Source organism: Sparus aurata, chromosome 18 (genome assembly GCF_900880675.1).
Source record: "Sparus aurata chromosome 18, fSpaAur1.1, whole genome shotgun sequence".
NCBI classification, from domain to species: Eukaryota; Metazoa; Chordata; class Actinopteri; order Spariformes; family Sparidae; genus Sparus; species Sparus aurata.
Genome location: NC_044204.1, coordinates 18,740,280 through 18,765,410, shown reverse-complemented (window position 1 = coordinate 18,765,410; position 25,131 = coordinate 18,740,280). Strand labels below are relative to the sequence as shown.

The window sequence follows — 25,131 nt, the reverse complement described above, 5'->3', positions numbered from 1 at the left end:
CACTGAGGTTAATTTAGTTTAGTTTGTTTTGTTAGAAGAAGAGCAAAAAAGGTGACACAGCATGCAGCATGCAACGCTACTTATACCCACCTTCACTGATTGTTTTGGCCACTTGGAGGCCGCGCAGCAAGCCATTTTTGTCATATTGTCGCAGGTCGGTACGGCTCACGTCCTCGCAAACATCTTAGTACACTAAGCAGATGATACTTTATAACGAACGCTCTCATGAAATTTCCGTCGCGACATGCCGCAATCAAAACAATATCAAAAGACAGACTTGGTTCAGGTTGCTGTCTTCATTATTTAACAACCACAACTACCAGAAATGAAAATCCGTATGAAAATCTATCAGAGCATCACACAAACGCTCGTAAAGCAACACTGCAGCTGATTTCCCTCTTCACTCATGATGTCTGCCGTGTGTGTTCGCTGTCTATGCTGCAGCAGCCATGTTGTTTTGGAAACTTTGATTTTCCTGCATGTCATTTTTAGAAAGGCCAGTGAAATGCAGGGAATCGACCTATTCATGCGTTTATGTATTAAGGATGCGTTGGGTATTTCCTGTGTTTCCCTGGAAGTCACAGCAATCAGATGGGGAGAAGGGAATGCCACTGACCGGCGAAATGACCGCATGGAATTCACTTTTAGACATTTTGATGTAGAAATGTTAAATTTTATGCCACTGAGTCCAACATTCACTCTCCTTTTGGCTCCATTTTCAAATATCAGGCTCTTCAGCTTCTGAGGGCTCCACCTCGTTCACCAGCCAGTCACCAACTTTGACTGTTGCGCTGTCAGCTGTTAAACCAAAACAACAAGGTTGTACTGTGGTTTGTTTCTCAGAAACAAATTAAAGTGCATTTACTGACAACGATATAGCCTGCAGCTGTGTGAGGAAAACTGCAACGCATATCATACCACGGACAGACAAGCAAAGACGATTATTTGAAAGTGTCTATTTTATGTGTTGTTGGTTTTTGGTCTTTTCACAAAATCTGTTTGCAGGTATAAATTCACTTCGTGCCTCTGGGCCATTAGCGTCACTGCATTTTCTAAACATTTAAACCTTCAGTCTCCGAAGTCGAGCCTCCCTTCCCTCTTGTCCACTCGCTTTAATCTCCAACCTTTAATTAAAATCAGGATTTAAGGTGAGTGTCACATTTAATTCCTTCCTCTATAACTGTGACTGATGGCGTTGAATTAATCTAGATAAGGCCGGTGATGTCATGCGGTCACCGTAAACGTGACTGGGCCCGGCTCGCGTTGTTAAACTGTCCTCTTACCTCATCCTTCCCTCATTATGTAGACAGCGGGTCAGCCGCGGGGTCAGGGGGTGCCAGATTGAAAAGACGGATTCTGCTGGCTACACCTCCTGCTGGTCTGCGCATTAAACGGGCTCGATGAGCTTTATTGGGCTGTGTCATCACGCGGCTGAGTGCTTGATTTAGTAAAGAGGTTACAGTGAAAAGCAGATATATTACCAAACCCCTCATAATCTGCCCAGATAATTGGGTCGTTTAAATTAAGACCCTATAACCAATCAGGGATGTGAACCAGTTTCTCAAAAGGTGTAAACACACGCAGGTCACGACCACGCGAAATCACAAAATCTATGCAGGCCGAGCAGATTTTTATTTGCGCGCTCACCTGAAGATAAGACAACGTTTATTGGATCCTCCCGTGACCCCCCTCCATGTCCTTGTGAATCTCGGCGGGACTGCAAGAGTCTTGATGGAAGGTTACCTCCGAGTATAAAACACTCAGCCTCTGCAACAACAACTTTATAGAAAACCTGTGGGAGCGAGGGTTTTATGAGCTCATCGCCTGCATGATTTTACATTTTGCAGTTGGCAAAGTGACATATGCTGCGGGGAAACAAACACCCGAGTCCTCGAGACACCTGCACCCAAACCTCGCGGACCCGCATGCAGATGGCGGTCGTCCATTCAGACATGTTGCCGTGTCCATACTAAATTCTCTGACCTTAATTGTCCCCACTGAGGCAATACCACAAAGATAAAAAAAAAGAAAAAGGGTATACGCATTAAATTAGTCGCCATAAACCGCGGGGACAATTTTTGAGAGGAATACTCGATGATGCCGCATTAACCGCGTATGCGTCATAATCAAAGTCAAGCGATGAGTCAACAACAGTTGTCCAAAGTGTTAATACTCAATTAGCACTCTTTTTTAAGAACCTCCAATAACTAGGCCCATTTGCATGCATTTTGCATAACCAAGCTGGCAGAGGGCTGACTAAAAGGAGCTGTAGTTATATATCTCCTTTGCGGCGGAGCACATCGATTCTTCTGGGGGCAGTTGAAATTCTGCAGAAGCCCGGTTTTCATTTTCATAGCTGCATTTACATGCTGTCCCACTGTCTGCCCCTTTGAGTTATATCAGGGGGCTTTATCACCTGAAATAAAGCAGAGATAAATGTTGCTGAGAAAGTGTAAAAAAGCACAGGCCCCTCAACAGCATCCATGTGTATTGTGCGCGTGTGTGTACACGCAGGCGGCCATGTGTCCCCCTCAAAGTGAGTGAGTGTGTGTGTGTGTGTGTGTGTGTGTGTGTGTGTGTGTGTGTGTGTGTTATTTAATGCTCTAAATCTTCGGCCCCTGTGTGTGTGTGTGTGTGTGTGTGTGTAAACTATGAGCATTCTGCAGACTCGGCTTCTCACGCAGTTCCCGCCGTTCTGCTGAGGATGCACTCTCAGCTCAGGGCTGCAGGAGGTCACTGTCTGACGGAGCAACAGCACACGCACACATGCACACACACTCACACACACATACATGTGCACACATACACATATAGCCACGTTTGTACCTTTCCTGACATTTGACACATATATGGATCCAGCTGCCACTAAAAGGAGTCCCCTTCCCCCGATGACATTTACCTGGGGTTAGCAGGAATCATTTGTTAAGGTCAGGTTTATAACTTCTGAATGGGGAGTGAGGGGGCTGGGGGTGACGGAGATGACTCCATGTATACCACTTCACTTGATACTGTATAGCCATCTGGGCAGAAATGTCATCTGGAATAGATCTGGCATCATTTTGATGAACACTGTGTGGCAAAATACCTCAGCTTTTATCCCCTAATAGAAGCGTGCATATGCTGAAATGTGAAAGCTGTTCCTCCATGTACTCCCTCTATTAAGGCCTGAGATTCTGTTTGTTTGCGCCTATGGTGCCTCTGTTATCTTGTTTGTACTTAAACACTTTTCCCAGACTCGGGCTCCTTTATTTGGGGATGTTTTGGTGAACTCTGGAGCTCTCCTGAGAGGCTGACTCAACTCCCTCTGAAAGCCCAGCTCAGGAGGAAAAACAGGGGGAGAAAAGAAAAAAAAAAAAATCAAAGCGCTGTGCTCAGAAATATATGGTAAACACAAACACAATTGTGTGTGTGTTGTGTGTCTATACGTTTGCAAGCAGAGAGGTAATGAGCACCCGTGGAAGGATTTAGAAGAGGCTGATGCACAGAGGCCTCACTGAATAATTATTATTCATTCTATATTTCTAATGGATAGAAGAAAAAAAAACGCTTAATATTCCCTCTTTTCTTTTCTCATTCTGCACAAGCTTCATTTCTCACAATACACCTCCATACAGTAGAACATCCACTGGCTCGGGATTCTGTCAAGTTTGCCACGGTGCATAGTAATGAGGAAAACTACGGACAAAAGGAAACCTTCGCAGCTCATGGATGCAAATGGATTCATTAGAAAGCAATCTCATTGGCTCACTTAGAATCAGTTGACAGGAAGGGACAGAAATATTCCGATCATGTACCACTGGCGTAAGTTAGTTCTTTCTCCCTCTCCCTCTGATCTCTCTCAATGATCCACTCCTCAGCTGACTGGACTCGAGTGTCTGTGCAGACTCATAAGTGGTTAAGAACTGAGCACTGCGGAGGATCACCACTCATTTAATGATACGCCATGAAAAAAAAAAAAAAAAATGCACCAGGACATACAGTAATGCAATATCACAGCGCTATCCGATCTAATGATACCTTGGGGGTAACTGATGGGCTGGGCAGTGAAACAACAGCGAATAAAATCCAATAAAGAAAATAAAAGTGACAGATTTTTAAAGTACAGTGATGATAAACTTTATTGTTAACAGCCCACCGGAAACATACTTTTTTGACACACATGTATATGGATATCTGCACTTTCAAAGGGTGCAATATGTAGGAATTGTAATTTAAAGGTGCAGTATGTACAAATTAGCAACTAGGGGGCAGCGTGTAACCAGGTAACCATGAGCTGATGCTAACTCAAGCTGCTGTCAGTTAGATAGCTCAGATAGCAGCGCAGGTAACGTGCTGGACAGTTGCGGTCGTTGTTTACACCACCAGTACACCAGAGGTAGGGGGGAGTCTTGAGGCCTGGGTCACAGGGGACCCAGCAAGGAGCCCTTTAAGGGATCGGTTCCATTTAAAAATGTCAATTACACCGTCAGAATTTATTCCCTTTCTATCGTTAATTTTGATAGCTTTAAAAAAAATATTTCCAATTAACATTCTTACATTTTGCACCCTTTATACAAACAAAGTTATCAAGAGAATGAAGTTTTGACGTTATGCATTGCTTTGCAAGGAAATCTATTGAAGTTATCATGCTAACCAGCTAGCCACTTGTAATTTAAAGACTGTTGGTGTTGAAGACAAACAGCACCAACACTCCCCCAGATGCTCAGAGCTCCAAGTCCTGACAGAGGCCGCTAGAAATAGGTTTACTAGCTGATAGCAGCTGCAGTTAGCAGTTCCTCTGGTGATATTCTGCCTCCTATTTTCTTGGTCTACGAATTTGACTGGTGACTATTATTTTTTTCACATATTGCACCTTTAATAACTAACTGCATGCAGCAGAGATGAAACTTTGTCATGCTCACAAACATATTTCTTTCTGACCAGGCAGTGGTGGGACAGCTTGAGAGAGAGCACAAGACACTGTTCGCTTGCCAAGCTGTGCAGAGCTGAGCAGAGTGTGGGACCTCTGCCAAGCCACACAGGACAGGACAGGACAGGACAGGATTCACTTGTCTTGTCGCTGTAACTCCACATGTGTTGTTTAGGGAAGGCGGGTCAGAAACAGGCAGGTAGGAGGCTGGCTATGCATGCTTTAGGCTGCGTACAGAGGCTTCTTCTTCTGTACTCAGCAGTTCACAAGGCTTGTGGAAACAATCTTTGTTACAGTCCAGCACAAAATAGATTTCTGTCAGCACAATTCTCTGTTGTGTCGGCTCTGAAATGGCCTTTTCGATGTACACACACACACACACACACACACACACACACACATACACAAACACACACACACAGTGGAACTCCTAATCTATCTATGCTACCATGTAGTGTACATTTGTGATTATCTCATTGTAAAGTGTACTTTTTCAATCGAGAAACAAGCAATAAGATTCAGGGATTCCTGCTCTTTGGGCAGAGAAGAAACATTAGTAAGAGCTTAGGGAGGTGATGGAGAGGATGATTGAGGAATTTAAGAGATTTCTCAGCGTGTACCTGTCGGAGTTCTCCCCATGGTGAGTGGAATAAAACACCATTCAAAACGGTAAATTTGTTAATTATATGGTTAGACTCCTAATTAAAGTAACCAATACTGAATACTAATGTCAAAATTCAACTTCACATTGAGGTGAACATTAAATGTTGAAATACTATCCCTGCATTGACCGTTGTCAGTTATCAGTTTTATTAGCCACATGTAGGTTTAAATGCGGCCAATGGTACAGTGAAACTCATCATCTGTGATGTTGTCTCGTGTTGTCAGCTCGGTTGAACATACACAAGTAATCACGGACTCCAGGAGGGGGCTGACAACATGGCCAGTGTTGATTTTCGCCACCTGTGGCTCGCCTGTCAGAAAGTCAAATATCCAGCTGCAAATGGATTAAACAGGAGGTCGCTGGTGTCTTAGGGAAAGATTTAATAGAGGTTGCCTTCAAGAATGTGGGGGCCGTGGAGTTCATCAGCACAGCACCCTCTGGCCAAGGTGCCATGTGGGGTGTTGAACCTTTCGAGGAAACGTCTCGCAATTCTAGGGTAAGGTGTTCAGCTTGTCTCATTGAAGAAGTCCCTGTTAACTCCACATTATTCTGGGGTGAGAAATCTAGCTGGAGGTTGGGGTCCCCTTAGTTAATATGGTGGTCCATGTGTAGTGTAGTGTACATATTTGGCCTACGACAGTCTTTGTATTCATGGACGTTGCCATCAGCTGCGTCCTCCACAAAGAGTCCACAGCCATGCTAGCAGCTCTGTGTGGCGGCAGTTAGGCCAGTGGTGCATGGAGCTAAATGCGTAGAGGTTTTCATGCTAACATGCAAACTAACATGTTGACTTTAAGCAGGTATAAAGTACCAATCATGTTCACATCTTAGCCTGACTTCTTAGCATGCCAACATTTGCTTAATGTGAGGGGGAAAGGTGTTTTTTTTTTTTTTTTTATACAGTGGAGAGCAATACTGAGGAGACCAAGTTAAAAGTACAGTTAAAAGTCTTACAAATGTCTCTCCACATTTGGTACACCACCATCATGGCTCTGCAGGTCTCTTTGTCCCTCCAACCCTCTGCCTTCTTTTTCCTCTTTTTCTCTGTTCTGGGCCAGTCTCATCTTTAACCTTTCGGCCAGGTGGTTGGTCCCACCCATCGGGCCACACCATTGGCCTCTCGGATCATTCTCAGAAACCCAATTGGTGGTCGCCAGTGCCTATAACAGAGTCAAGCAGGTGGGCCCAGGTGCAGGTTATCAGGCAATCAAGTGAGTTAAGGGGGAGTGCAGACATATCAATTTGAAAATAGTCACTTCTGTCCATTGACACTTGCAGGTATTTGGTCATAAACTACATTCGGCCTATGGGACAATTTAAGCTGTGACCTGATGGTGGCGCTACACGTCTTCATGAAATACAATTTTGTTTTGTGTAGCTGTCTCTCTGCCTCTATATTATCTGCTATTTATGGATTTATTCACAAGGCATTGACTAAAACTGAACATCATCCTCCAGCACACGCAGTGAGAAGAAGATATAGAGAAGAGATATCTGCATCATAAACGCACAGGTACACCTCGGATCCGAGACGACGTGGACATAAACTTTGGAAAAAACAAGTGGATTTTCTAAAATTGATCCAAATAAAATGAAGCAATTGAGAGGTTACTGCGAGGACGCTGGCGAATTCTGAGCATTTGTTACTCTCAGTGGTTTATGTCAACTGTTCCGTACAGAGAGTGGTTCGTCCAGGAGAGTCTTCATATTTTATTCACAACGAGACAAGGCTTTTCTCGGGGAAGGTGTAAGAAAACAAGTACTTTGCAAACAAGGAATCTGGAGAACTGAAAAGTGTCTGCGTGCATTCATCAAGTTTGTCAAACTCGCCACAGCGCTCCGCATGGGGAGTTTCCTTGGTGTTCTCACTGAGCTGCAATGTCACCCTGATAAACTAATTGTCTGCATTTCTTATGCAGAGACGGGGAGAGAAAGAGAGAGACGGGGATGAGTATAGTGAACAGTAGGGGACAGTAATTGAATCCAAGTTATTGATTTAGCCGCAGTATCACTACAGGAGACCCACGGCCAAGATAAGTTGTCTGTAGAACTCTGATTATCATATACTGCGCTAATAGCAGTCTAATTATGTTTTTGTTTCTCCAGCCTTCCCTCTCTTCCCTTTCCTTTCCACTCCCCTCTCATGTGACGTCCTTCCATCGACATAATGCGCCGTAAGTCCTCATCCTTGTCTGCTCCTCCACCTCCCACCTCACGTTTTCTCTCTGCCCTTTATCTTGCTGCCCTCAGCTGAAGCCAGCACCCCACAGAACCTTCCTGCTCTCCCACCCCGCACGTCTAATTCTCTTGAAACTGCAGAGGACATATATATGCTTGCGAGGGTGCACACTTTCTACTGGCAGCAGTAAAGTCATGTTTCTCCCCCTGGGCCTGAAGCCAAAGGCCAGCGCCGGTGTTTTACAACGAACCGCCATTGAAGCATGGGCGGAACTGCAGTGATGGCACTTTCCCACCCCAGTCCCTGGCCTCGCCACCGCTCCCCCTCCAGCCCCTGAGCCCCTGGGGATCTGCGAAGATAAGGATTGAACATCTCCGGATGCCACTTTGCATAAATGTTTAATAGCAGGGAAAACATTAGCATCAGTAATTAAAGCAGTAATTTAAGCCTAGACGCCATCAACAGGCAGCTACTTCCACGCTGGAATAACACCGCTGAAACACAGTAATTAGCTTTGCTTTGATTGGACGGGATACTGGGTTAAGAGAATGTGTGCTAGTGTGTGTGTGTGTGTGTGTAGGTGTGTGTGTGTGTGTTAGCACTTTTGCCCATCTGCATGCACGTTACAAACAAGGACATACTTTTTGTGTTTGCCTACCTTCCGGCCAAGGGAGAGTTCTGCAAATAGCTGCCGCTTGCACCTGATTCGCGATTGATCCGCTGCTCCCCGCATGGCCGTGCTCGGGATTGATTGCGTGCGAATGTGTGTACACTTCCAACCGTCAGTGTGCATGTGTGCTGAATGGCATTTGACATTGGTTTGGACAGTGTTTAACATCGGCCCGAGGAGGTCAAATATTGTCTGGGACTTCCCTAAGGAAACTGATGTTGTGCCTATGTCATCATCCATGTCCTGTGAGCCTCTCCCTTCCCTCTAATTCCCCCTAAACTCTAGACTCTAACCTTTCTATCAGTCTTGGACCTCTGGGACGGTACCCTGCATTCTTTTTCATTAAAGTGCTATGATAGCAATATGGCTGTGAGGGGGGATGATATGTTTTGCTTTTTTCCACTGGCATCAAAAATCGTTAGGAGTGCAAGGAGGTCAGCCTGGCTCGTATCTGGCTTTTAATGGGTCCTTAAAGCTAGGCCCCAGGGATGGGTGCACAGACACACACACAGACACACACACACACAAAAGCACACAAACTGCAGGGTGTCTGAAACCAAGCCAAGACCTTGCTCTCATCTCCCCTCTCTCTTTATTTCACTCTTTTTTTTCTCATTCTCTCCCATTCTCTAGCCAAATAGCTGCAGCCTTTGATGTATTGCAAAGGACTATTGCCGGAGCATCAGCGCTATTCTATGATTCTAACTCATCCTTGGCTCTAGTTGAATCTGCACTCATGATTGTTTCTCTCCCAATTCCATTCCATCTTTCTCTTGTCTGTCCAAAGCGTACGCCAGTGCCACTCGCGGTGTATTTCTGTCAGGGTGCTGTCAGAAATTCTTATTCATGTATAAGCGCAGTCATACCTGTGACCTTTGACCTCTATATTGGGAGCACTTTTCACTTATAGCGGCCCCCCCGCTGCGCCTTCTCGGTATGCTGATAGAGTTTCCGTGCAGTTTTAATTAAGCGTATTGAGTTTGCATCAGCGGCGGGGTGTTATATGGCCAGCTGGAAACGCACACACTCGCCTAAAAACGGCCGTGCAAGCTCACAGACACACACCCGCATGCTGCCATGCACACGCCTATCCATCCCAGCTGACAGCTTGTTAATTGCCAGGGGGTTAACTGGAAGTGGTGGTGTAATTGCATCAGAGTTTTAATTTACCCTGGCCTCTTATTTATTTACCTAGCTGTAGATTTCAAAGCAGCATTAATCGTCTGGGTGCGCCGGGACAAAGTGCAGATCGACAGGCTGGATGTCAGTTCAGGCTCGGTCCAGACAAACCTGTGGATCAATCAGCTACACTTTGAAGGAGGAAATCATCTGCGCTGTAATGAAATCTAATAGAGCGCCGCATACATTTTAGGCAGAATATTTAAAGCTTATTGAAAAAGAAGATAGTAATTGAGTCACTGCGATGTTCTTTAAGGCTTCAGGGTCTTTTCCTCCTGAACTGCTAGTGTGTTTTATAATCTGTGGCAGTGATGAATGAGCCTCTGAATAGCTGTCTTATTATCAATGCTTTGTGCAGCTATAGTACTCTGAAAAATACTGAATATTGCATCTCATGAGGCCTTGATGCTTGAATGCATGGCATTTTATGACTGCATTGACTGTTTTTTCCCTCATCTTTCTCGTTTTTTTTTTCACTTCTGACCTCGAACAGCAAAGCAGGAAGGCCTTGGTAATCAAATGTATTTGACAGAGAAGCAACTTAAAAGCTCTGCTGCAGACTTGCCTTCAGTTCAAGGCAAGAGAAGAGGGGCAGACACTCGAACACCTACGAAACACGGTATAGAAAAATGTCATGTCCTTGATCCATCTGTCCACGCCGGCTTTGAAAAATGACTACTTTAATTGGAAATTATGAAATCTGTTTGAGTTAGGACTTCTTTTTGATGTTGAAAGGCTTCTCTGTATTTCTGTGTGTGTGTGTGTGTGTGAGTGTGTGTGTGTGTATGTGTGTGTGTGAGAGAGGATATCTATGGGTGGGTGTGTGTGCGTGTGTGTGTGTGTGTCAGATCTGTGTTTGCTCCCATTGTACATCGGAACGACATCGGGTGAGGAATGTCGGGTAAAGAGGATATATTCCCAGAAGCAATCCAAATCTGCGGCTTGATGCCTTCTGCCTTTATCTACCCAACCCCCTGCGACGCACTGACACACACACACACACACACACACACACACACACAGGCCCACAGGCACACACACTCCGATGAGCCCATCCATCCATCTCCCTGACATGATTGTTCCTCTCTTGTTACTTTATGTTCTAATCCATCAGTTATGAGTAAAACGGCAATTACACCCGGCCATCGATGCAGCCAGCAGACAGAGTCAGAATTATGGCACGGTGCATTACTGCAAATTGCTATTAAAGTCCCTTTTTTTTTTGCTCTGAAGCATGGGGAGCAAGTGGAGAGTAATGGACGCTCATATTAAGGCACATCATTAGGATAGATTTAGTCATCCCACGGTTTTTAATTGCAGCCTGCAAATTTTCCATACATGCAAGAGTATCCTGCAGAGTCTGAGTTGTGGGTTTCCTCCCACTGCCCACTCTGCCCCCGAAGTCAGAGTTCTCAATTTGTCTCAACCGACCGTGCTGCTTCTGCCTAATTTCATCTCTACTTTCTTTCTTTTTTTTTTTTTCCTCATTATTTTAAACGCATATTTTCTTGCGAAGTTATTTCACAGTCAGCCAACAGCAGCTGGGACGCAATCGCTGCCAATTTGCAAGCGGACTGTTTGGTGAACTCATCTGGCCTAATGCACGCTCTAAGGTGTAACTGCAACATGAAATATGGCTCTGCTACCTCGTGATATATCAGAGTGATACATGGAAACTTAATGAGCAACAGAGTAACCAACCAGCAGCGCCCGTCGGACGGGAAATAGACAACGTATCAAAAAAAGAAAAACATCCAAAAAAGTAGAGTGATAGAAGATAGATGGAGAGAGAGAAAGGTGAAGCGATGAGCGGTGTCCTATAAGCCAGTGCTCCAGGAGATGGATGGCGCGCGTGTGGGTGGAGTTGTCCTTGGTGTGGTGCTGATTGTGTATGAGGTGGTGCTCAGCAGGACAGATGGTGCTAGTGGGCAGATGAGTGAATAATGATGTTTCACCACAGTGCGGTAATTACCTGCTCCCAGGCCTGCGCCGCCGCGTGCACGCGTACATATGGATGCTCGCAAACACACGGTGGTGATGCATGCCCCCTCAAAGGTTCACATACGTACACGGTTCGTCCATATAGGCACATAAATACTGACATAAACAACAGTGACAGCGCCGTCCTCCGACATCAGGATTGATCGAGAGACACATCCGACGCAACACTGTATGATGCACTTAGTGGTGTGAAGTGTCTGAGAGATGTAAGCGCCCATTTTTTAAATCTGTGCACCTGCATGCAAAGCCACCTCACTGAAATACCAGTGTACGTACCAGGTGATTTTATACCTACTTAATGGATCTCACGGCTGGAATTGCCGTGTGAAAAAACGATCTGTAATACGTGCATGTAAACACACTCTTTAAACCCTCAGGGCCTGCACGGCATTATCCGATACCGAAGGAAAACAGCAAAACCACTTGACCCGAATCTGAGTTTGGCTCTGTAAGGATTTTATTATACAGCTACTTCAGTTTCAGTGGGATTAATGCAGTTTCAAATCCTCATTCTGATCAGAAAGCGTTATCTACTGCTTGGGCGTTTTGGGATGAGCGAGTCTATCATGGTCTGTATCTGTTCAACCAACTACAAATATCTTCATCTGTACTTGAACTGGCTTAAACCACAGATGGGTGGTTCTTAAACTAGAAGTAGGTGGGACTAAACAGAAGTTTTAAGGTCGTTTTTGTAAGAAAATTGATTTTTGAGCCTCATTTCCAACTTGTCAAACCAGTAGCGCCGAGATCCAAAAGTGGCTGAAGTTATGTTGATTGCTGCCCAGCGGCATATATCGTTCCCCAGACTGGCATACAGATTCTCGGAGTGGTACATACCGATCCCCAGACTGGCATACAGATTCTCAGAGTGGTACATACCGATCCCCAGACTGGCATACAGATTCTCGTAGTGGTATGCTGCTATTATGCCGCTGTTATTCCACCGACACATGACAGCATGTGCCGCTTGAGACTGTTATAGCACTGAAAGACTGTTGGATGGGTACTGTCCCCTGATGAATATGCAAATATAATGCAACTGGGCTGGTTTGACGACAAGTAATGCCGTAAATGTATACTTTTTTTGTCTTTATTGGCAATGCTTACTTAACACATTATGTCTAAATTTCTGCCTATGAACTACTTAAAGCTAATGAAAGAGCTAGCCTTAGCTAACATGGCTAATGTTAGCCCAGCCACCGTAGCCAGTCTGACTAATCGATAGCAGTTAAAGCTAGCTCTTTCATTAGCTTTAAGTACTTTACTATCATATCGCAAGAGTTCCACATGTAATTACTGTCTATATGCTTACATCCCAACAACATAAGTTACATACGTTCCTTTACTTACGGTAATGTGTTAAGTTAGCGTTGTCAATAAAGACAAAAACAATTTATACATTTATGGCGGTACTTGTCGTCAAACCAGCCCAGTGGCATTATACTGCATATTCATCAGGATGCGGTACCCATCCAACAGTCTCTCAGTGCCATAACAATCTCAAGCAACACATACTGTCATGTGTCGGTGGAATAACAGCAGCATAAAAGACACTCCACCCCGAGAATCTGTCTTCCAGTCTGGGAATCGGTATATGCCGATGAGCAGCAATCGACATACCTTCAGCCACTTTTGGATCTCGGCGTCACTCTGTCAAACACAGACGCTTTGTAGGGATCATAGGTTTGTATTTGACTTGGTTGGGAATAAAACTCAAAAATCAACTTTCTTACAAATAGGATCTTTAAGCTTGAACTTTATAGGGGTTGATCAGAAGTTACTATATTTATTATCTATTAGGAAATTATTTACAGAACAGCCACCAAATTGAGGTTCAGATCGATGATTTTAAAAACAAGACTAGTTGTACAGAACAAGTTTCTGTCAAAACTTGATGATACTCACACTTGCAAAAGAACATTATCTGTAATGGATACTTGTTTCTCCAAACAGAGTACTCGCTCAACTCATTTGTGTCGAGGGAATTGGATTTCACAAAGGGAAAAAACAAACGATCTGATGGGAAACGATTAATGAAATGAAATGACTTCTGACGGGAAGTCAGTGAGGGATCGTGTCCTTATTACTGCCACTGGTGAATTCTACTGGTCAGTCATGGTGGATGGCAAAATGATTTTCAAATCATGCTCAATACACTGAGACATTATAGCATCAACCACAGCTATTAGTATGTGTATAGTGTATGTTGATGGGTCACATATAGTCACATAACACAGTCCAGTTGCTGGAATGAGATGTTTGCAATTGCTGTCCTGCAGACCAGGGGTACGTGCAAATATGCGTCATGTCAAGTTCAGACGACACGCTTTCTTTCAGAGGTGGAGGGCATGGCGGCAGAGTTGCATCTCCTTATTATTATTGCTCCTTATTTCCTGTAGTAAGTGTGTGTGTGTGTGTGTGTGTGTGTGTGTATGTGTGTGTACGTATGTGTGCATGTATATAGTACGGAGGGTGGGAGGGAGGGGCTTTCTTTATTATTGTTTCATGTTTCCTGTGTAAAGCACTTTGTGCTACATACTCATGTATGAAAAGTGCTTTATAAATAAAGTTGATTGATTGATTGATTGATCTAGGTGACAAAGCTGCCAAGCCAGTGACCACAGTTCAAGTCTGCGTTTCAACATTTATTTAAGTGTGAAGCCACTGGAAATTTTCAGACAGACTCCTGGGGAATGTCCAGCTGTGTTTATAAGGACAAAACTAGGTGTTTTTTAACGAGACATTGTGACATGTCCAATCTCCTTTGTGGCAACGAAAACAAGATGTTCTAAGTCATGCTAACCTTAACCAAGTGGTTTTGTTCCTAAACCTTACCTGAGTCGCAGGTATTGCAAAGTCTCAACATCTGTGTCATGACTTAATATGTGTCCGAGCAGCAACTGTATGTGAATTCTACAACAGGATGACAATCTTCGTTCACTCAACAACTCAGTTCTCAAAGTACTGACATATAAACAGCAACTACTCGAGACATGGATTTTTCTTTTCCGAAGCTGCTCATCAATATTTAAAATAATCAAATAAGTGTGTCTGAAAGTCCCTCACAGTGATACATCCACAGATAACTATCAACAACAACAACAACAACAACAACAACTCTGCAGGTCCCCTCGGCATATGGGCCGTTTCAAGTTCCAATGCATCATTGTTTCGGTTTTATGCCCCCCAACTTTACTATTTCAATTTACTTTCACTACTCTCATCAGCGTCATTTCCACCTGCATCAGGCAGCTGTTTTCAGTGAAAAAAGCTCTTATAAATCCTCCGTACACTAACCTGCTCAGCAGCCGACAGATACTGTTAGTGACGAGCTCGTGAACACAGTGGAGCGTTTAGCAGCTAAAGCGCCTGATATTTCCAGAGTGAATATTACATTTATCAGGTGGCCAAGCACATGACTCCGAGTGACGGCTAGAGTTGCTCCATCTCTGCTGGATATGTTAAGAACAGTTTGCGAACAAGACGAGCAGATGGCAGTCCGGTCTACGACCAGGCAGCAAACTGCTGGAATCACTTTCAGTTAGGCAGTCCTGCCCCACTCTTCTCTACCCCAGCGCTTTGTCCTGGCCACAGATCAGCGATGACTTTATTCTATCCAGAACAAGTTTGATTTGACTTTATTTTTTTATTTATTTACTTGTTTACTTGCTTACTTACTGGGGCGCAGTAAAGTACTGCCCCCGATAAACGAGGTCTAACAGCACCTCCCGGCAAAGACACGCACTCAGGAAAGGGAGGGATATTTTTCCTAAATGATTAATGTACGACCATCTAAACTTCGCATAAATGTTTTCAAGAGCCTAGAAAGTGTGTCAGTCCATCGGAGGTCATGCAGAATAACAACAACATCCAGAGAAGCACGAAACACTGCAACATGCCGGGCGTGCAGGCACGCTGGTCTGTAAGACAAACTTGTCTAAAACATGCTCATATTCAAAACCATCAGTTTGTTTACCCTGGTGTGTAGCCTGCACTTATGGCTGCCTGGAGCTGCTTCATATTTTATTTTGTTTGCATTCTCTCTCCGGAACCTCAACTTCCTGCCCGGCTCATTTGCATTGAGTTAGAGTTTACTGGTGTTGTCTGACGTGCCGGGGATTTGTGAGTGGTGTACTCCTTTGACATGTAAATACTGTAAATAAAATATTTCGTGGCTGTGATATGGCACACTGGCGCGTAATGAGAAGGGGTCATTAAAAGTTTAGTTTGAGTTTCATTTTCACTTCGCATGTGTTTTTTTTTTTTTTAATGATCAAGGCTTTAAGGGAAGTGAACAAAGAAACGCGCTGGAACACACATTACCAGACACCAGCTGACTGACTTTTATGGTTGATAAAATATTTAAGGTGGTTGCTGCAGCGCTGACGATTTCCCAAGCGCTATTATGTGGAATTTTTAATAGATCTCTTGGTTTGCGCTGGATTTAGCAGCCCCCTGGACTGTGTCTTATACACATGTTATTCAAGTGTTCAAGTTGGCCATGTTTGGTTTGTTAAATCTCAGTATCTCTACCCTTTGAAGAGAAGTTGACAATAAAAAGTTGAAGTTTGAATAGTGTGACTTTATGCAATAATGTGAAACACGTTTAAATCGTTTGTGTCCAAGAACTTAAACCTGGTTGATTCGAAAGTAAATACTTATACTTTGATAGACATTCAGGTGGAGGTGAGGCTGCTTATTTATGTTTTTGCACAGAACTAAAAAGTTAGTAATCATGATTCATATTAACAGTGGATCCAGTGACTGTGTAAATAGTATGAAGGGTGTAAATCATAAACTAATACAAAGTTATTACCTGTGGGTCCCCTGGAGAGTTCAGACATCTTTCAGCTCAGTGTTTTATTTACAAATGTATTTTTGTGGCCCACAAACCTGCAGTTTTGATTACGCCTCCACATCAACCTCATTTCTAGCAGGCAGTCATTTTCAATGACAAAGTTCTCACAAGCCCAAAAGCACAGTCCCTGCTGTGCTGATAGAATTGCCAGATTGGTTTGTGATGTTTTCTAGCCCAGTAGTTGCCCCAAATCTGCCCAAGTCTTATCTATAATCAACAATATAAAATAATTTATAAGCGCAGCAACTGTGGTTCATCCCAATTTTTCAACGCGACATAATATCAAACAGACGGCATATAATAGACGGTTATATTGAAGTTACAATGCCCATATAAAACTATTTTCCATTTTAAGGGAGCCAAAGTAACAAAAATATAGATTTGATCTGAGCTAGTAGTTCAGATCAAAGTAAACAGCCCTCGATTGTAGCTTGAAGTCCTCACACATACACAGACGTGTGCAGGCATAAAGGTGGAGCGAATGACAGAGAGACAAGAGTAAGCGGGAAGTAGGATAAGGACGGAGGAGTATATCGTAATGTTGCGAGCATAGAGATTTCTGTTACAATGAATATACAGATGTTGTAGTTTAAGGATGTATTTGTATATATTGTAATTTTTTATGTACTTAAAAACCTGCCCAACTCATAGTTAACCAGCCCACATTCTGTTCATAATAGTCCAATCCAATCTGACAACGCTGCTTGCCGAGTACAAAATGGCAGCTGCACAATGTTAGCATCTAGCAAAGGAACACAGTGGAGCATTTAGCAGCTAAAGACCAGGTTCCTCCAAGGAGCATACAGTCTGGCATGAAAGCTAGATTTGGTGAAGTTATTACCCTTCCTTCTTGTGTAAGGGTTACCCCCAATTTCCACTGGATACGTGTCCGCTGCGTTACGTCTCCGCCACACCAGCAGAGCTGCTAGGTTTCACTTTAGTCTATGTGTTAACTTCCACCAGGTCCGCTGCGCTGCGTATCTGCTCCGTCCCAGCTCCGGCAGTCCGGAGCCCTCTGGCACAAATACGCAGGACTTCTATTTCTGGCGGATGCCAGAGCACGACGCAGCAATTCAGCTGAATTTAGCACCAAGCAGGCAGTAAGTCAAGCAGTGAAATATCAATACAACATCCGGTTACTTTTCAAAATAAAACACTCCGTGTTGACACCAGCACACAAATCTCAAAAAAGAGACAAACACAAGCTCTTCTGCTAATCCTTTGGTCAGGAACACTTCCTGTTGTTGTTTTTATGACAAATACCTATACCTACCGTACTGCGCCGTGGCGGACTCAAAATGCAACCAGTGGGGATTGCCAGACGGCGGAGCAAAACCGGATTGGAGCCGTAATGCAGCGCACACGTATCCAGCTGAAATTGGGGGTTAGTGTTTATTGGTCCTTAATTTCTTCCAGGAAATGGTGGAGACCAAAAACAGCACAAGAAGGAGAGTGAATGTTGGACGTCCATCAACCATGTGGCCAGAAACATGAATGCAAGTAATTTCTTCTGTTGCTCAGCATCTGCTTGCTGTGTAACCGGGCATGTATTAACTGACAGGGTGTAACAGCAACATTTTAAGGTTATTATATGTTAGTGCTGTTGTACTGCCCCGAAAAGGGCAAAAAACAATGAGCACAAATGAAGTACTTTTCCTTTTTTTGTATCAAGCAAGAACAATGTTTTTCTTGATCAAAAACAACAGCCAATCCTCCGTCTTGTCCTTGTCCTTACATATGGTGAGCGCAACATCTCTCATCCTTTAAAGCCGGCAGATCCCAGGAGTGGTTACTCTTAGATACTCCACACATCAATTAGGAGCTGGTTTTCCAGAGCTGCGCAGCACACTCACTGAGTAAAAAGCCCACATCTGCAGTGTGGATGGGAGGCAGTGCATCACTTGCAGGTCACCAGTTTGCTATTCCACATTCTGCAGCTGTCGTCCCCTGGTCCAGACAGCGAGCACTTCATCAAAATCAGCTGCTGGAAAGTCACACAAATTACCCACAGGAACCTACTACAGAGCCTGAAATAGCAATCAATTTCACCGCTATCACAGCTGATGTCATATGCGGTAAACACTGCTGTGCATAGCTTATGCTAATGACTGAGACGGGGAGGAGGGAGCAGGAGAGAGATGCTCCTTAGATGATAACATCCTTTAGTACGATTGGTTAAGTGATGAGCGCTGGGGGAAGACGCCAAACTAATTTGCCCTTGGGACACAATAGTAGATTTTTAACAGCTGATCAATTGTAATATTGCTCTATATGACTGCCCACAGATCATACGATTGGAGTTTTCTGTTGCAATGCATAGAAAAAGACCTCAGGGAGCTTTTCTCCAAAACATCTTAAAGACAACAGAGGGGATCGAGTTAACACTTTAATACGACTTTGTAGATTTCCAATGCTGGCTGTAAGCGCCATCATGCTTTTTTATACATGCAGTGTGCATCCCGAGAAAAGCCTTTGTTTTGTTTTGTTTTTTCAATCTCTCGTCATTATGATTAAATAGTACTGCAATCTCACATCATTAACGAGGTCTCTCACTTTCATGGCTCTTAAGGAGTTTGTTGGCGGCAGCGGCACTAAACAGGACTTTCAACCTACTCCGATTCGGGGCTCAGCCTATGAAAAGAGGGGAGGGCAAAATTCAATTCAGACGCCGTTTCTCTCGCAAGATTTTTTTTTTTGGGGGGGGGGGGGAAAATGAGAAAAATGAAATCGGCTGTCAGGATGTTTGTGATTAGGCTTAAACGGGGATGAAACAATGCGCAACTCTGAGCCCGCAGAGGCAATGACCTGTCAACAAGCCGGGCTGCAGAGCACAACTAGAGCCTCCTCTGATCCTGCTCCACCTCCCCGTCTCCTCTCGCTCTCGGGAGGGGGGGTCGTATCCTCATCTCAAAGGCCACTGCGTCACTCGCTCGACACATGCTATTTTCGGGAGGAAGAAAAACTTGTTAGTTTGTTCCACCCTCTGATTTCCATCTCTTTTCATCTTTAGGCTCGCATCCCCCCCCGTGGGCTATGAAGTGTTGGCAGACCTGTTGCAGATATATACCATACTCTCTCGTCAACACAACAGAGCCGACTTATATCTTCCAGGAGCATCACAGAAAGCCCCCTGGAAGATACCTCAAGGCAGAGCAACTCTGTAGCCGCTGAGCTGTTGAGAGCTGCTCGAGTGAAGTGGCGTGTCAGATAAAAGTGACTGTACCACCTGCGTTTAAGGCGAGACACGGCAGCGCGCGAGTATCCACTCTTGAAAGTGTTGTTATTCGTGACTGTGAGTGAATCCGGAAAAAATGTCTTCAATCAGAAAACACAATAACTCGCTGCAGATGTGAGGGACGGATGAATAAGAGCTGTAAGTGTATTGATTTCTTTTGCAGCTGCCTCTTTTGTTAATGTGTCAGAATCATAACTTCAGGCTGCTTCCACTGGCTTACCTGTCTTTTTTAATTTGTCCAAAAAACCCACAGTACCCTTTTTGCTTCGAAACAAACACGCACACTAACAGGTGGGACATGTGTGGGAAAATAGAAAAAAACGGAGGGATGCTGGTAAAGTGAAGTCGAGTTGTGTGCATGCGCCTGTGCCTCTACCTGGACTGATCTGTAACTAAAGTGGCAGGTCTGATCTTGTAAAGGTCATCCATGACATCAGGACTTGGCTGCTTCAGGCTTGATGCGTATTGGTGGTGATAGCTGCACCACTGGTGAAAACTCTGTCCTCTCGCTCCCAGCCTCTCTTTTCTTTTCTTGTCCCTCTTGCGCACACACACACACACACACACACACACACACGCACACACGCCGGCGAGGACACAGCCGTGTGCATAAGCAAGCCTCAGGTATTTAGTGTATCTGAAAAGGTCATTCCCACTCATTCACTCTCTTTACTGCTGACCGGTGGGAGTGTGTGGTAAAAGCTTTCATGAAGTGTGTGTGACAGTGTGTGTGTGTGTGTGTGTGTGCGCCTCTCAGGCAAGTGGGACAAGTGAGGACAAAGTCAATGCAACAAGCACAGTCGCTCTTGTCGAGATTTGGACCTTTCATCAAACAGATCTTGCAGCAAGTGGGGTGAGTTAGATGAGGAGATTGAAAAGACTCTCAAGCAGTGACATTCTTAAATAGAGACCTGTAATTACCTCAATAGCAGAGACAACCAGCGGCCTCATTACAGAAACTCGAGTCGAGAAATCTCTTATCTCAGGTAAGAATGACATTTAGGAGTTTCGGTCTTACAGAAACATGTATGTACATGTACACCTATATTATCTGAGGATAGGAATTTTTATTTTACAGAACCATCCTAAGTGAAGAACTTCCTAAGTTAGGAATCCTAAGGTAGGGCTCGCTACAGAAGTTTTCAAGTCTTGACCGATTTGGAAGTTGAATTGTGTCACGCTAAACACGCTACAAGATTTGAAAATACAGGTGCATGACACGCTACGGGATGTTATGACTATCATGCCAGAGGGATCATTGAGCCATCTCACATGTTCTCATGGGTTAAGCAGTTGTAAACAATATGGAGATGGTAGCACAATAAGTTACTGTATTCTAAAGTGAGAGCAAACAAAAGCAGAAGAAAACATCTGGATGAGAACATTTTTGGGGAGATGTGGTCCGCAGGGGTTGTCTATATTTCATGAGAACTGGATTGTTTGTCATTGCTTGGCAGCACCAGCAGCTGCTCTGAGATGTGGCCCCGGAGAAAGGTGCTAGTTAGGATTACTCTTGTCAAGATAAAACATCTAAGATCTTCTCTATCGTAGTATTTCTTTATTCAAAGTTATGATACGCAGTTAGAAAGTTATACTGTCATAACACCTCAGGCCTTTATTTGGAACAGGTCATAATAAAAACTGGGTTTTACTCTGTATTTGTTCTGTTCGGTATTCAGTATGATCTACATTTCCACCAGAGCAATTTCGTCAGTACAACAGAGTCATGTCATACTCAACACTCTGCTGCTCTTAGTTTTTCTTCTCATACAGAAGTACCTTTTTCATTCACAAATGTATTCCAGTCCCCTCACTCTCAGTTTATTATGATCCATATTCCGCTACCATGAATGCAAGTCATCACATTTATTATAGTCGTCAGACTTGTGTGAGAAATTCACAGGAATCTTTAAACTCATTGATAGCAACTCAACATCAATTTGGCAAAAAACACAGACTGTCTCAAATATGAGGGGAATATCCGGGTCTAAAAAGCGAAGCCGTTGCGGGAGAGCTTTGACCCTGCATTCTTTCTAATAGCTAGCAGGGGGCGACTCCACTGGCATATAATAGGTCGAAGAAACTGATACTCCTGTCAAGAATAGGGGTGGGTGACACTGCAAATTTTGGTATGATCCGATATGGCGTTATATTTGTGTCAAATGTCGCGCGAGCGAAAACACATCTGCACACGCGCAGATCTCTCTCTCGCGTAAACTATTCCGTGTCACGCGCGCAGATTTCAACTGCCGCGCGCACTAGTTTGATCTTCGCGCACATATTCATTAACAGAGTGAAGCAGAGGCAGGTGCGCGCGAGTAAAAAGCAACAACCACACGCACAACAAGGCTGTGCAGCTGCTTTGTGCGCGCTCTCTCTCTCCTCTGTGCTCGCTCGCGGTGGAGTTCTGCTCGCTTGAAGCAGACTTTTGACATTTTGGGGGCGGAGACCAAGGCTGACCCCGGCCCTCTTATGATTGGTCATTTTCCAGCCCCCCCACGTGGGTAGAGAGCCTCAAGAGAGAGAGTGGCGCCACCTCCATTCACTGCATTGAGTTTTTTCACAGCAATGGCGGATCATGGAGCTCCTCAAAAGTCCCCGAAGTTAGCACAAGCTAACCGCCGCTCAATGTAATTTCTATGGAGCACACGGCCGGAGCAACACTTGTTTAAGGTAAAATGTTTTAAGAATGACAATTTCATGTCAGTAGTGCATCTGAATTAAATTAAGTATGTTGGAGGATTCTTCCCGTCTAGATTAGAAGATTTAGAGAATATTAACAGCTAAAAGTTTAGGCTAGCACACTGGATAACGACAGCAACACATGCAACAGGCTGATAAATGTCAATTCTGTTCTCTAAATACAACTTAATCCAATGCTGTCAATTTATACTAGTAGCGAGGTTAATGTACAGGCAGTGTGATTGTAGTTGAACATCAATTTAATATCATTGAGGCTGCGACATGATGGGTGAAGCTTATGATATGAGGATACACTGAGTACACTGATTATGAACTGCGAGCTCATAATGTCTCTCACCAACGCATTGTACTGACTTTTTATATATTGCTAGCTAGAAAGAGAGCTATTTTGTGAAATATTGCAGCCCATACACTTATACAATAGCCTACTATATTAGGGCTGCCAGTTTATATTTGATATCCGAATATAGGTGCAGTGATGCCACTTCACAACTTTATTTTGCATGATGCAGGCCAGTAGTGCTGAGTAGACAATATGGAGACTGAAAACATAATGAATGTGATGTTTTTCAAGCAGTCATACTAAACAAATGTCCCTAACAGGTGATATCATCTTGCATATATTTGGGAACCTACAGTAGGAGCACTGTGTTGTGGAGCGTCAGTGATGCTGCAGGCCAGGAGTACTGAGTGGACCACAGTGAGACTGGAAACATAGTAAGGTGGGTAAGGCATAATAAATCATACTAAATGGGTATTACCTTGCAATATAATTAAAGGAATAATACTACACATAACTATTGCTATTAGTCATATTATTTAATACACCTGTGTAACATCATACAGTGCAGTACAAAGGCTGTGCCATAAATTCTACTTTTTTAAATCTTATACATGTTCAGTTTTTGTTGACATTATCAGAAAGCTGTTCATTCTACTTTGTTATTTGTTGAGGTCATAGGGTGGGTGGCGGTGCTGTGCTGGACTGCATTATCTCAACAATTGTTGCTTATATTTTGCCTTCAAGTATTGTAATGAAGAGGGCAAAATATCAGGAACACTGATGAATATAATGCAGCGCAGCACAGCAGCATCCACTATGACTCCTGTAATAAAAACAAACCAGAATGATCACCTTTTTGACAATTTCAGCTAAAAATAGAAATGTATAAGTTTTATAAATGTAAGAATGTATGGCAGAGCAGTTGAACTGGATTATCTTAGATTGCACAAGTGCGCCTAATGACATAGGTGATGAGTCTATGTATATTAGTAACTGTAATGAATATATGGTTATTTAATAATTCAAGTTATCATACGGCATTGATGCTGCATGCTGTACATCAGGAGACATGAAGAGTAAGGACCAAAGATCTTATAGCTCAGGAGTGATGATGACGAGATGTTACATGTCTCTTGTTAATGGTTGTAGTCTTCTGGTAGTTGGTGGAGGGACAGTGATGCTGACTTTATCCTGACACACTTTCAGCTGTTCTGGGGTTGCTTGATGTTGAACCTAGGCCACTGTTCTTTTTCACCTTCTTGGATTGGCTCATGCTTCCAAGATGGCCATCTTTATAAGTTTTGTTTTTTTCCTCATTTTGTATTTTTCTTGCTTCAATCTGCAACCTCAGCCTAATAAATCTCCTGATGATCTTTTCTTTAACTCCACAGCATGATGGAAGCCTGCTGGAGAGTGCCAGAGCTTCACCCACTGTGTTTGGAAGCTCCATGAGGGAGGAACCAGTCTTTGTCCTAAACAGTTCCTCGATGTGGTGAATGATATCAGAGGCTTCTTGGGAGGGGTGGCAAATTGCAACTTCCCTTGCTTTTTGCATTGTTTTTCCTGTTCTGTGTTCTATTTTTAATTAAAGAAATCTTAAAGTTCCAGTTGGTGTGGTATTAAAGTGTGCAAAAGTACAAATGCATTGTTTGAATATTACCTCCAATATTTTTTTGTTAATAAAATCTTTGTAGGTGGGTAAATTGCTCCTTCTGACTTCAGCCAGCCATGCTTTTCTCCTGTCTGTCTTGCCTACATGTGCACGCCTTTCTCTGAGCGATCAGAGCATCCCCATGCAGCACAGCACACCTGGTGAAGACTGTTTTCAAGGACGGCATACCAGAAAGGACACAAACAGCTTGACCTGCTGATCTGTTTGACTTCTTTAGATATTGTTTTTAAGGAATTCATTGTGGTATTAAGTGCATTTGGAAAAACAAGACAGTGTGTGATTTATTATGCATCAATGAGTAAGTTTAGGATAAGTAAGTAATAGTTCACAAATAGTGATAGTATTCCATTTACTTGCAATGAATTCAAATCCAAATTATTTTTTTCTTGCCATAGATTTCCTATTAGAACCCAGTTATCAACATCTGATATCATCATCATCATAATGCTGTTGTGAGTCAAGACTTATTGTGCAGTTAGTTGGCAAATCATTGTCAGTCACCTCTTAGTCTGCCTCCCTCAAGTCTGAAAGTTAAGAAAGAATGTTCAGAGTTCAAAGCAATTAACACAAGTGCATATATATTGATAAGAATAGTTAACAAACGGTGATAGAATTCCATTTATTTGCAAATCAAAATGTAATTTATTTGCCATGGATTTCTAATTAGAACACAGTTGTCATTATAATGCTGCTGGGAGTCCAGATTTGTCAGTCACCTATTAATCTGCCACTGAGCTTCCTGTCTGTGACGGAAGCTGTCATTAGCAGGAAACTGAAA

At 43.5% G+C, this 25,131-nt stretch overlaps 1 protein-coding gene and 1 long non-coding RNA gene across 2 annotated transcripts in view; one reads left to right on the top strand and one right to left on the bottom strand.

Annotated features, from left to right (window-relative positions):
* Positions 1 to 18,060, bottom strand: part of LOC115568326 (insulin-like) — a 64,771-nt gene extending 46,711 nt beyond the window's left edge. Inside the window, exon 1 of the mRNA XM_030395513.1 lies at positions 17,734 to 18,060. The gene's annotated coding sequence lies outside the window, so the exon portion shown is untranslated. The remainder of the gene's footprint in view (positions 1 to 17,733) is intronic.
* Positions 18,061 to 21,970: 3,910 nt separating this feature from the next.
* On the top strand, positions 21,971 to 24,288 carry LOC115568448 (uncharacterized). The gene is made up of 3 exons (XR_003981401.1): positions 21,971 to 22,368; positions 23,002 to 23,120; positions 24,073 to 24,288. It is a non-coding gene; the product is annotated as an uncharacterized LOC115568448 (long non-coding RNA).
* Positions 24,289 to 25,131: the final 843 nt, after the last annotated feature.